This window comes from Echinops telfairi, unplaced genomic scaffold, assembly GCF_000313985.2.
Source record: "Echinops telfairi isolate 266 unplaced genomic scaffold, ASM31398v2 ScPeMD7_25;HRSCAF=90, whole genome shotgun sequence".
NCBI classification, from domain to species: domain Eukaryota; kingdom Metazoa; phylum Chordata; class Mammalia; order Afrosoricida; family Tenrecidae; genus Echinops; species Echinops telfairi.
Window position 1 is genome coordinate 23,564,200 of NW_022103922.1, and position 13,105 is coordinate 23,577,304.

General features: G+C 40.5%; 1 pseudogene; it reads left to right on the forward strand.

Moving 5' to 3' along the window:
• LOC101656933 overlaps positions 1-3,174 on the forward strand; it is a 72,857-nt pseudogene extending 69,683 nt beyond the window's left edge.
• Positions 3,175-13,105: the final 9,931 nt, after the last annotated feature.

Here is a 13,105-nt window from a genome sequence, read left to right on the forward strand (position 1 = left end):
TCATTTTCCCCCTCCCTCCCCACTCCCCCCTCCCACTGGTACAGATAGGATCTGGAAACACAGGGAATCCAGGGCAGATGATCCCTTCAGGACCAGTGGTGTGAGTGGCGATACAGGGAGTGTAGAGGGAGAGTGGGTTGGAAAGAGGGAACCGATTACAAGGATCTATATGTGACCTCCTCCCTGCGTGGACGAACAACAGAAAAGTGGGTGAAGGGAGATGTCGGACAGGGCAAGATATGACAAACTAATAATTTATAAATTATCAAGGAAAAGTAATTTTTATAAGCAACCTTTATCTCATTTAGGAACTCCAGGAACATTTGAGAATCTTGGTCCCTGATCTATACATCTATAGGGTCAAACAGAAAGTTCTAAAAATTCATGCTACCTTTGCAGACCTGCTGTTTGATCTCAGCTGAATGTGACCTCCGCAGCAGATGCCCCTAACTGAGCCCTGCTAGTGGCAGAGCCTCCTCTTCGGTGGGGCAGGATTAACATCTTCACTTAAAGGAGAACACCAGAGATCACTGCTGGGACAGTTGAAAGATTGTTCTTCTGATAAAATCTTTCTGGTCCTCTCTATGAAATTTCTTTCATTCTGAAGACTCTAATCTCTCACTAATATCTAGCTAATAAACACAGTGGGAGGATTAAAGATAATTTTTTTTTCTCAGCAAAAAAATATAAAAAATGTGCTTGGATTTCTCATTTCATATGATTTTTGAAGGTTTTTCAATTCGAGGCACATATTCCACACTGAAAAGCAGCATAAAGTAATTTGACCACAGTAGAACCACATTGGGTGTATAATTTCTTCCATCTTTAATTTTCTAAAGAATAAGATATTATAAAATGTCCTGCAAAGTTGTCATAGAATTTACCTTACTTATCAGCACTGTGTGACTTTTATCTTTTGATAAGGCTACCATGGCTCTGGAAAGAAATTGCTAGTGAGTTAAAAGACCAGGCTTCTCTTAGAATTCATTTATTGGTAATAGAACTGTAAAATTAAAATTTTAGTTAAGAGGTGGGAAATGACAGCATACATATGTCTAACTGGTTCCAAGGAAAACAAACAAATTTTACTGTGTCCTGAAAATCTGTAGTAGAAATTATTTTTAAAAATTTCTTAATAAAAAAACCCGATGCCAAACATATTTGATATCATAGTATTATCTAGTCAATTTTTTCCTGTGGAAAAGTCACGGAATAGAGAGCATATTTCTGTTCTTTTCCTCCAGAGCATCTATTTTTCTTGACACTGGTCTGACCATGAACAAAGATGTGAGACATATTGAATCTTGTATTTCAGAATCCAATATGCAACACAGAAAATATTAAAGTCCACCGAAAAGCCCTACTAGTTTGCTGCACAGTCCGAAAAGGTCGTGTGGTCCTTTATTGCTCATTGAGTCGAATTGTTTTTAGTCATTAAATCAACAGGAAGCTCTGAGGTTTCAACTCTCATTGCATCTTTTGGTTGGCATTGACTTAAAGGTAATGGGTTTGATTTTTGTTATTGTTAACCGTCTGAGTCATCACAGTGGTCATTCAACTGTGGTTTTAAGCAGAGAGAAGAACTTAAAGCCAAAATTACACAAAGGTTTTCTTAGCACTTTTAGTCAACTTCCAGTCAACAATTGAATAATGTATACTATTAAAAATATTCTTCACTCTTATCCGAATATTTTAATGAAAAGAATGTTTTAATATGTCTGTTACCATATTTATTATTTAAAAAATGGTTCTTAAGAACACAACAGATTTTGTTTAATAGTGTTAACTTAATAACTGAGTATCTATATGCTGAGTAAACCAAAAAGACTTTATGATGCTTTGGGATGCTCCCTGCCCTTGTTAAAGGAGCTGCCTTTATACTTTGGGCTGCTGGCCGCACAGTCACCAGTTGGAAATCACTAGATGCGCCTCAGGAGAAAAACAAGGCTTTCTACTCGTGTAAAAGTTAATCTGGGAAATGTACAGGAGCTGTTCTACCCTGTCTTATGAGGTCACTATGCGTCCGAATCAGAATTGACTTGATTAGCAGTGAGTTTGAGTTTGGTTTTGGTTTGAGCAGCATAGTGGGTTATACTGAACTGTGAATTCCAAGGTCAGCAGTTCCAACTTACCAGCTGCTCCTTGGGAGAAAAATGAGGCTCTTTACTCCCATAAAGATTTAGTCTTAGAAACCCACAGGGGCAGTTCTACTAGTCCTTTATGGGCACTATGAATCTAAATCTATCTGATGGTAGTAAGTTTGATTTTGGTTTGGCCCTTTTAAAAATGAGAATCCTAAAATCATTCTTAATATAAAAAAACTTTTCTGAATTCATACTGAATGGATTATTTGAACAGGATTTAGAATTTGAACTCAGCTATTCTTTTATCTTGTCCCTTCTCGTTGGGTTGGTTGTATCCTTAATTCCCTCCAAAGCTTAGGGAGCTAGAGTGAGTGATAGGAGCTCGAGAAGAAACATATGCAAATATCATACATGGAGTTCATAATGGACCTCAGGGTTAGTGGACATTTTTACTTATAACCAATTCAATCACTTCCGAAGGCTAAAAGGACGTCATCAAGTTTCTGCAGGATCAAGGCTCAGACTCGTTTCTTGCAGAACATATGCTATTAGGAAATATAAAACATGTGGCTAAAACAGCAAATAAGGGTCATCTTGGTACAGCCGATAACCACCTCTTTGAAACTAAGTGTTTCAAAGGAACTGAAAGCATAAATCAGGTCTGTGAGCAGGTGAAAAAGGTGAAGGTTACTGATGGCAAACCCAAAGAAAACCAGTCTGAAGAGACCCTGGAAGAGGGTCCATCAAAATGCACAAACTCTGTTCTTAAAAAGGGAGACAGACCAACGTTCCCAAGAAGGGTGTTGTTGTTCCTGTTGGTATACAGGAACACTATAGATGGGACGGTTTTTGACACTAATATCCAAACAAGTGCCAAGAAGAAGAAAAATGCCAAGCCTTTAAGTTTTAAGGTTGGAGTTGGCAAAGTAATCAGAGGATGGGATGGCGCACTCTCGGTGATGAGCAAGGGAGAAAAGGCTCACTAGATATTGAACCAGAATGGGCTTATGGAAAGAAAGGACAGCGTGATGTCCAAATTCCACCAAATGCAAAACTTATTTTTGAAGTAGAATTAGTGGATATTGATTGAATTGGCAGCACTTCTAGTCTAAGGACAACAGAAACAATGATAATACCTGCCCTTGAAGAAACTTAATGTAACTGGAGCTGGTGACCATTATGTTTAAGGGAGGAGTCAACTGTAAGAAGTTAAAACCTGTCTACTTGATCCCTGACTTTTGAGAAATGTGATCCCATAGCCTTGAAATCTAAAGTATTTTACTACAACTCTGTAAAATATTGGTTAAAGAGAATTGATTTCCCCTTTACCTTTGTGTTGCAAACTACAATGCTCAATACAAACTTATCCACTAAAAAAAAAAAAAAAAAAAAGGACCCTGGCTAGCATGTGACATTTGTTGCTCTGGTTTCCGTCTCTTCACTTATCTAGATGCAGTTGTTTCTCAGAGGCTGGTTTTCTACAGACACGGTTGATGCTGTCATAGAAATGCGAATGTTTCTTTACTGATAGTTGTGTGTGGCAAAATGTGATTTTTTTTTAACTTGCCTTTCTTAACCTTGCTTTTTGGAATGTAGCCACATGTCCTTGATTTTCAGATGCCCAAGTATTTGCCTGAAGGTGTGCACCTTTATTATTCCTTATTTCTATGAAGGTCCCTAGGTGGTACATAAGGCTTGAACTTGACTACTAACATAGAGGTTCCCAGTTAGAACTACCAAGCAAGCAGCATCGTGGTAGAAAGACCTACCTGGCCCTCTGGATCCACAAAGATGACAACCAAGGAAACTCTTGAGCGATTCTACTGGGTAACCCACAGGGTGACCATGAGTCAGAAAGGAGAGGATGGCAACAGTCGTCAAGCAAGCCATTGTTACCATTGCTGTTCTTAAAATTACGATTACTGATTTGTTTCAGTCCACACCTATTCTTAAACTTTAATTGTAGCGGTGTGTCCTGATTTCTGGTTTGGTCTATCATCCCTTATTCTTCTCTTCACTAACTCATGAGCCCCAGGCGTCTACATTGACTTGCAACTTCTAGGACTCCACCCAGGTGGCTGCCACTTTGGTGTCTCTTTTAAACACTAGCCCTCATCTCTGGTTGTTCTGTTTTGTTGTTGTTATCTGTTTGCCTGTGTCTAGAATCCTCTTATATGCTACAGCTTCAGAACAAATATGTACTAAGCCTATGGAAAGGGCTTCTGGATTCCCAAACACTCTCTTTTCTTACCAAGAAGCTCTCGGCAAATACTTCTTTTCCTTGAAGGGTGGTTGAAGTTGGCCAGTCAATACAATGCTATTTATTATTAACAAAGTGGGCATCCCAAAGGGCAGATGTTTGGGTCTGAAGTCAGAGACGCCTATTTTCAGTCTCCGTTGATTGATGTTAACTTTGCTTTAGCTGTGGTGGGTGTGAATCGCTCTCAGTCTGAGAAAAAGTTTATAAATCTCTGGCAAACAGCATTTTGTAATTGCGTGTGGTAGGAATATTGGTGTGGAGACGATAGGTGCTAACCAAAAAGCATAGCTTTGAAAGACAGTGTCGCAGTTGAGTGATGAGGCAGCCGGAGAGCAGCGAGATGGATATGGATTTATAAACCTCAACAGGAAAGGGGCTTTAATCAGGGCCTGACACGTTGGTTGGGTGATTGTAATGAAAGTCCCTTGGCATCTGTAAGCCCTGGATCAAAGGGGACCAATTGGATATCGACAAGTTTTATATGGGTGTAAAACCAAATTAAAAACAAACAAACCAACCAAAACCACCCTGGCTATTGCCTTGTTCAGACCCCATCACAAGCAGCGAGGTTCCTGTCATAGAACGGGCTCGGTTCGTTTTCTGAGCAGTATGTGCCCTGGGTCAGGTGATACCTGAGTTAGTCTCAGACTCCTCTAGGCCCGGCCCTGGCCTGTTGCAGCAGCATTTGGTGCTGTCTTTGCAAGCCTCTCTGGGTGACAGCCCTCTTTGACGCTTTACACGGATTCCAGGCTTCGGAATCCTGGTGGCCCAAACCAGGTGCGGGCAGCTTTCTCCCGCGCCGAGAGCCCCTACAATGGATTTTGCAAGGGAGCGTCCTATGCTATGCTTCCCAGGGCACTGAAGCATATGTCTAGGACTTTTCACAGATCATAAATTAATTTGAAATGAACTTCTACCCTCCCACAAACCATAATATCAGAGAAATATTGTCATCATGAGTTTTCTGTAGCATAGTGCCTGAGGCGGGAAAAGTTATTTTCGCCTGCATTTGTTGACTGGACTCATGACTTGTGCCAAATGCTGGCACGGCCCTACATGCATGGCATGTGTGTCCAATTCAAAATAATTCACAGTTTGGAGCAGATTCTCCACACCACCTTTCCTGAACCTGAAAGAGTAGAAAAGAGCTACGCATCTTCGTGTCGGCAGATGGGTGTGATGTGAAGCTCCGTGCTGGTGTGCTGGGCCCTCAAATATCAGCTTCCTCAGCTCCATGTTGTGCATATATCAATGCGTATCCTTGATAGTTATTCTGGAAAGGAAAGGGGAAGGAGCGAGAAGGAAATACTGTCCATTTTATGATTATGAGTGGGCATCTGGTAAATAATAAAAGACTCCTCTTCAGGAATGCTGCAAAGTAGGACATGTGAGACAAATTTTGTTTATCACAATTTAAAATTCAGAGTGTTGCCTTAGTTTGGGGGTAATATCTACTTTCTTATACAGAACACAATTTTACTGTATTAAACAAAAACACGTTGTATTAAATGTGGTTGATACAATTAATTAATTTTTCTCTTCCTTAGTAGCAAGGAGCGCTGGTGGTTTAGTGGTTAAACACTGGGCTTCTAACTGGGAGGTCAGCAGTTCTAAACCATTGCTGCTCGTCAGGAGAAAGATGGGTCTTTTAATCCTGTGGAGAGTCAGTGTCGGACACTCACAGGGCACTGCTACCCTGCCCTGTAGCATCACTGTGAGTCAGCATTGACTCAATGGCTGTGAGTTTGAGTTTGAGAGTACTTAGTAGTTGCCATGGAAAACCATATTTGATTGATTGTAGTATGATTGAAAGTGACTGTGGGTCAAAGCGAATAGGAAATAGTCAAGTCAAAAAAAAAAAAAAAAGAAAGGAGAAAGAAAACAACGAGGGGGGAGGTGACATTTAAATGAGTGTGTGAGTTTCCAGAAAATCCAATATAAACTATCTCTTCAGTGGACTTCTCTGCTCTGGCTCAAAATATGTGGTCTTCACAGCTACCCATTTGTTGATAAGCTGTTCTTCTTGGATGTTCCATGTTTATCTCAAGTTTAACATGTTTCAAATTTAACCAGTGTTCTCTGAAAATATTCACCCTCCCATGGTCTCTGTCTTAGAGAATGGCAATCATCATTCTACTCTACACAGAACCTTTTGGAGTCAGCGTAGTTTGACTTCCTTCATCCTGACCTAACTGCTGTAATGGTTTCTGGAGTTTATCTCCCAAATCCTCTACCCTTTTATAGCCAAGGCCACTGTTTTAGCCCAAGTTCTCGCCGCCTAGATGACTGTCTGAATGGGCTGCCTGACTCTCGCACTCCCCATTTTAATTTAGCTTTCACCCTGCAGTCATAGCTTTTTAAATGCAAATGTAATTACATCACTTCCCTGATTAAAATTCTTTGACAGTCTTCATTGCCCACAGGATAAATTTAGGACCCAAAGTTCCTCATGATCTAACTGTGCCTACTTTTCTCACTGACTCCTTGCTTCTACCCTCTGCAGTCCCTTCACAATATGAAGTACAGTTTTTCAGTGTGGGGACTGAGTCCTACGTTCACATCTTGCATACGCTATTTTCATTGCTGGGACGCCTTTCTGCATTTGGTACTTGACTAAAAGTTGCACGTCCATCAATAGTGATTTTATATTTCTCCCACTGGGAAGCCCTTTTGGACTTCTGAGTTTGAGTGAATGTGCCTTTTCCAGACTTCTTTGTGTCCTGTGCATTATTTGCCTGTGCTATTTGTTGCCTGTACCATACACTCACTGGTTTCTCTGCTTCCTCTACTTATGCTAGCATGTTATAACTGGAAACAAGGCTTTTCATGTTTTGTGTTCCCCAGTGCAACACAGTCCCTAGAATGTGATGCATGTTCAATGTACAATTGCTGAGTGGACATACGGATGTGAAAATGAAAACAGAACTTGATTAGAATGATGGATGAGGAGGTTCCAGTCTGGAGAAGACATCACAATGGCTTCAAAGGTTCGGGTTGAGCAATATGTGGACTGAAGAGTTGAAATGAGATTTCAACTTAATTCAGATTTGTTTTTGACCTCTGGGGCGCCTTGGTCTTGAGGTTGTCAACAGCAACTGGAGTATAGTACAAGGTATATAAAGAGGTCACAGCTATATGAGAAAGTAAAGAGGAAGGTGACTCTTTAGTTCGGTTTTTGATATAGTGACCCACTTAAAATGCCTCTTTCCTTCTATGCTCTTCCTTCTCGTCCTCTTCTGCCATTTTTAGCTCTCCAGAAGAAACACACACACACACACACACACACACACACACACACACACACACAAATAAAAAACTCATTACAAGTCAATCCTGACTTGTAGTAACCAGACAGGACAGAGTAGAACCACCTCTATGAGTTTTCAAGACTGTGAAAACCTTTATCTTTCTCCCATGGAAATGCTGGTGGTTTTGAATTGCTGACATTGTGGTTGGCATCCCAACCTATAACCCATTATGCCACCAGAGCTCCTTATATATAAGGTTGGCACTCAATAATAGAGTTTTTTTTTTTTGTTAGGCATGTTGTTAATATATGTTTACGGAGTACCTGGCTGGCACAAATGGTCAAGTTCTTGGCTACTAACTGAAGGTTGATGGTTTAAATCTACCCAGAGATGCCTCAGAGGGAAGACCTAGTGGTTTAATCTAAAGGATCACATCTATTAAAGGAAAACTAGAGAAAAAAGAAATACTAAAGGAAGTTCATTGGACAGCGAACTCACAACAGCAAAATTAATAGATGGATAGCACCATCTAGAATAGACGTCAACCAAGATGTAAAGGTATACGAAAAGAACAAACGTATAAGACTGAAACCAGAGATATCAATTTGTAACAAGGGCAAATGCAAAATAAAAAGAATCCTGTTGTAGTTACAGAGTTTCCAACTAGATAGGAAGTCAAATAGGTTCATGCTTATTAACTTTAGTGAAAAGGAAGGCAATATACAGTAAGAAGAAGGTCACGAAAATGGATGGAATCATGGAAGGACACTGAGAGAAGTGCACGAGTTATAGGCAACAGAGGTAATTGCTGTTCGATATACAACACTACAATAATGGTGATCTATAAGGAGATGTATGGATAAATGAGTGTGGGAGGGAGAGTGTGAGTATATCCCTAAATATACACAAGCTTGACAGAATATTTGTACTTTTCATGGGTATTTGCCTTTTCTGAAAATATATCCATAAAATCAGGTGGTGCATACAAGAGACAAAGTTATGAAAGCATTTTAGAGCTAACCAAACATGTTGAGGCAATGAGTCCATTGGCTGGGGTCGACATCAAGCTCAGTAGGCGTGATGACCATAAAGACCATGTTCTACGTCCTACTTTAAGTGAGTAAAAACCTAGGGTTTCTTAAAAGCTTGGGTGTTTCATGTTGGCTTCTCTTCTCTGGAGGAAAGAAAAACGGTGAGTTAAGGAGATGTGAAAATACTGGTCTAATGGATTAATGGGTCAAGGGAACATCAGTCTGCACAACACTGCCCAGAAGAGCTAGTTGGTGTCCAGCTACTATCATTAACTACGCTAGATGGAGTGGGAGAAAATGTGAAACACGCTCAGAATCATGAAAGAGATCAGGTTTACCGGTTGGATAAGGACTGGTAAACACCCCCAAGATTACAGCCCTTAGTCACCCTTTGGGTCTGGAACAAAATGTATCCTCATGACTCAATTTCCAGCCACATAATAGTCCCACAAGGGGGACAATAACACTAGTGAGGTGACCACTTGATATTGATATGATTGCCTTTGCCCCAGGACACAGTTCAGAAGGGTTTGGCAAGAAGAAGTGAGGGGAAGCACACAAGGAGCAGATGCTACAGTGAGGGGGCTGCAATGAGTGACATGAAGCAAAATGTATATAAAGTGTTGAAGCTATTAATGTGCTGAAATGGACTACTACCGGCCAGTTTGAGGCAGATAATTGCATGGTTTGCTGTGCTGAGAATGACAAATTTAAGGGGGGAGGTGTCCCATTCATCATCAAAAAGAACATTTAAAGATCTCACCTGAATACAATGCTATCAGTGATAGAATAATATTCATATGTCTATAAGGAAGACCAATTAATATTAGCATTCAAATTTACATACTAACCATTAAAATAAATAAAAATGAAGAAGTTAAAGATTTCTACCAACTTAATAGTCTGAGATTGATCGAACATGAAATCAAGATGCATTGATAATTACTGGTGATTGGAATTTGAAAATTGGAAACAAAGAAGGATGGTAGTTGGAAAATATAGCTTTGGTAGTAGATCACAGAGCTCTAATAAATTATTCATTCCAAATATATGTTATTTAAACAACATAGATGGCAGTTATAGACGTGTGTCTCCAGATGAAATGTACAGCAATCAAATTGACTACATCAGTGGGAAGAGCTGATAGAGAAGTTCAATATCACCAGTGAGAAAAAGGTCAGGGGCTAACTGTGGAACAGACTATTAGTCCTTTATGTGCAAGTTCAAGTTGAAGATGTTAAAAGTAAAACAAGTTCACAAGCATCAAATTATGACATTGAGTATATTCCATCTGAATTTAGAAAGCATCTGAAGAATAGATTTGATACATTGAACACTAATGCTCAGATGAGTTGGGGGGTGACTTCAATAACCTTATATTGAGCGAAAGGTTATTAAAGAGACAAGACAGAAAAAACCCCGACCAAAATGCATGTCAGAAAACACATTGAAACTTTCTCTTGAACAAATGATTAAAAAAGCTAACCAGAAGATGTCAAAGGGAGACTCAAAAAGACAAACTAAAGTCCTCTAATGACATGTACAAAGACCTAGAGTTAGACAGTCAAAGGGTGAAAACACATTCAGCATTTCTTAAGCTGAAAGAACTGAAGAAAAATTCACGCATTGAGTTGACATGCTGAAGGATTTTATGAGCAAAATATTGACTGATGCAAGAAACACTAAAAGGAGATGGGTGGAATACAGAATTGGTTGCTGTTGGTTGCTATTCAAGCATGTCAGGAAGTAGCATGTGCTCAAGCACCACTGAGACTACAGGAAGCAGCCCTAGCTGCACTAGGCATTGCTGGGAACAAGGCTCCAGGAATGGAGGAACAGCAACTGGATTGTTCCCACAACTAATGCCGCACTGGAGGAACTCTCACGTCCAGGCCAAGACAGTTGGCAGACAGGCTCTCTGACCACAGGACTAGATGCTTTTATTTCTCTAAATAGCTCATTTGTACCTATTTCAAAGAAAGGCGTTTGATCAGATTGTGGAAATTATTAAACATACACATAAAATTTTACTGAATTAAAAATTGGTTACAGTGGTACATAGACAGGGGGCTACCTTGATTCTGGGTTCAGAATAGGATGTGGAAAGAAGGATCACATTACTTATGTCAGATGGATCTTGACCCGAAAATGAGATTATAGCAGAAAGATGTTTTTCAGTATTTTATTGATTTTGAAAAGGTATTTGGATGTGAGGAATCATAATAAATGAGGATAGCATTACTGTGCTTAACTTGAACCTGGATAAAAGTATAGAGTTAAAAGTATATTTTAACTTGAACCTGGATAAAAGTATAGAGGAGGAGTCAAACCTATCAATCAAGTCACAGTTTAGTGATGTCCACTTGAAGGTGTGGAATTTGAAAAAGATCTCTTTTTATAAGAGAGACACTGGGAAACCCACTTCCCATCTCTCTCTCCTGTCTTTCACCCACCCTGCTTGCTGGGCTTCTGAGTCTGACTCAAGGGGTGGCCCCATGTGGCCAGGTTGCCGAAGCTTACAGGCTCTGCTGCCCACTGGGGATGAGTTGACCAGAACCCAGCCAGATAAAGAGGAAGATGTTTGACCCGGTGAACTGGTGCACATTGCTGGATGACTTCATAGATGGCCTGAGTTTTGATATTTCCTATGAACGCAGACACACAAGGTTTCAACTGGAGTGAAAATTCTTCACGTAAAAGAACATGGTTTTCTTCTGAGAGCACTGGGAATGGGAAGTTTAGAAACTGGATCCCCAAAATGATGGGAGATAAAGGCATGAGTGACTGGCTTATCAACTTTCACGGTTGTCTTTAGTCGAATAAGGGAACTGGGAGTATGGAATAGTTCTCTTTCTTTTCCCACTTGTTCTAGAGAACAAAGGGTAGGGGAGGATGCTGACAGGATATAGAATATAAGAAATAAAAGGGGCTGGCGTATTTTCAGGTTTTATGCATTTTAGTTGTATCCTGTTAAGTGCAAACATGAATTTATTATTCTTTTTAGGAGGATTATGTGTGTTTGAAGAGTTATGCACAAGGGGTGGTTTGTGATGGTGGGATTTTATGACACCATGTCCCTAGATGAAAGTAAAGGGGTGGAGTCCAACCTACCACTCAGATCACCATCATTAACCTGATGGTGTCCCCTTGGGGGTGTGACCTTTTTAAAAGAGGGACACTGGCAACCTCTCTCTCTTGCTCTCCACCTGTAGCTGGCTTAGATTCTCTGTCAGCCTCCAGAGGTGGTCTTAAGTGGGTCACCAACCCTGAGAGCTGTCGGTGCCCTGCCATGTTCCCATCGACCTTGGGTTCATGCAATGCTGCACCTACTGCCCTGTGATCTCGCTGCTCTCTGCTTCACTTTTCTGTATCATTCGCCTACAGCTACAGGAGTCCGAAGAGGGCTCCAGATAGCATTAGACCCCTGGCCTTGAGTTGGACAGGACTTGGATGATTCCTTGATATAAAATTTCTTCTTGATGAAAAGTTCTTTCTTATACAGAAATGAGTATTACTGGTTTTGTTTCTCTAGATAGCCCAGCCTCACACAATCACCAAGAATGGGAATTCCAGAGAACTAAATTATGTTCATGTGGAATCTGTACATAGACTAAGAGATACTCATTCAGATAAGGGATATTGGATCAGGAAAGCTATGCACCAGTCTAGTTTCCTCACACCATACTTGTTCACTTTGAATACTGAGCAAATATTTGGAGAAGCTTGTCTATCTGAAGAAGACAACATCGGGATTGGAGGAAGAATCTACCAACCCACTGTTGATCTGAACTCCCAGCCATCTGGTCTTACTACTGAGTGCCTAACTACTGTGAACCCAAAATAAAAAAAGCTTTTTCTTATCTCAGTCACCCTCTGTTGATGCTTAGGGCTTTGGCAGCATAGAAATGGCACTGATCATATCAGGTAACTCTCTATTCCAATGGGTGCCCACACTCGCTGCTAAACTGGAGAGAAGATGCATGGGGGGAGATGCATCCAGGATAATTTATATACAAACATTTCAAGGAAGTCAAACGTTTTGGAGATTCCATGGTTCTAGACGTGCCCAGTTACTTTGGAAAAGCAGCAACTTACAGAACAATGCTGTGTTCTACAAGGAAGAGTTTCCTGCAAGAGAACTGACATTCTGGAGGTTTGGAGGCAGATGTAGTCTAAGTAAAGCAGATACTAATTTATATCCGTGGGACCCTTCTTAGTTTAGAAGGAGCTCTGCTGACACTGTAGGCTTGACTGCTAACTGCAAGGTTGGCGATTCAAACCCATTTGCTGCTTCTGGGGAGAAAGATAAGGTTTTCTGCTCCTGTAAAGATCTCCTGCCTCAGAAAGCCCCCAAGCAAGTCTACTCTGTCCTGAGGGATGACTCTATTATGAACTACAATACGGTGGGTTTTTATTGTGTTCGTTTAGTGTGCAAGTATTAAACTTTCATTCAAAGTATGGCTAAACGTTTTGCACTGCAGT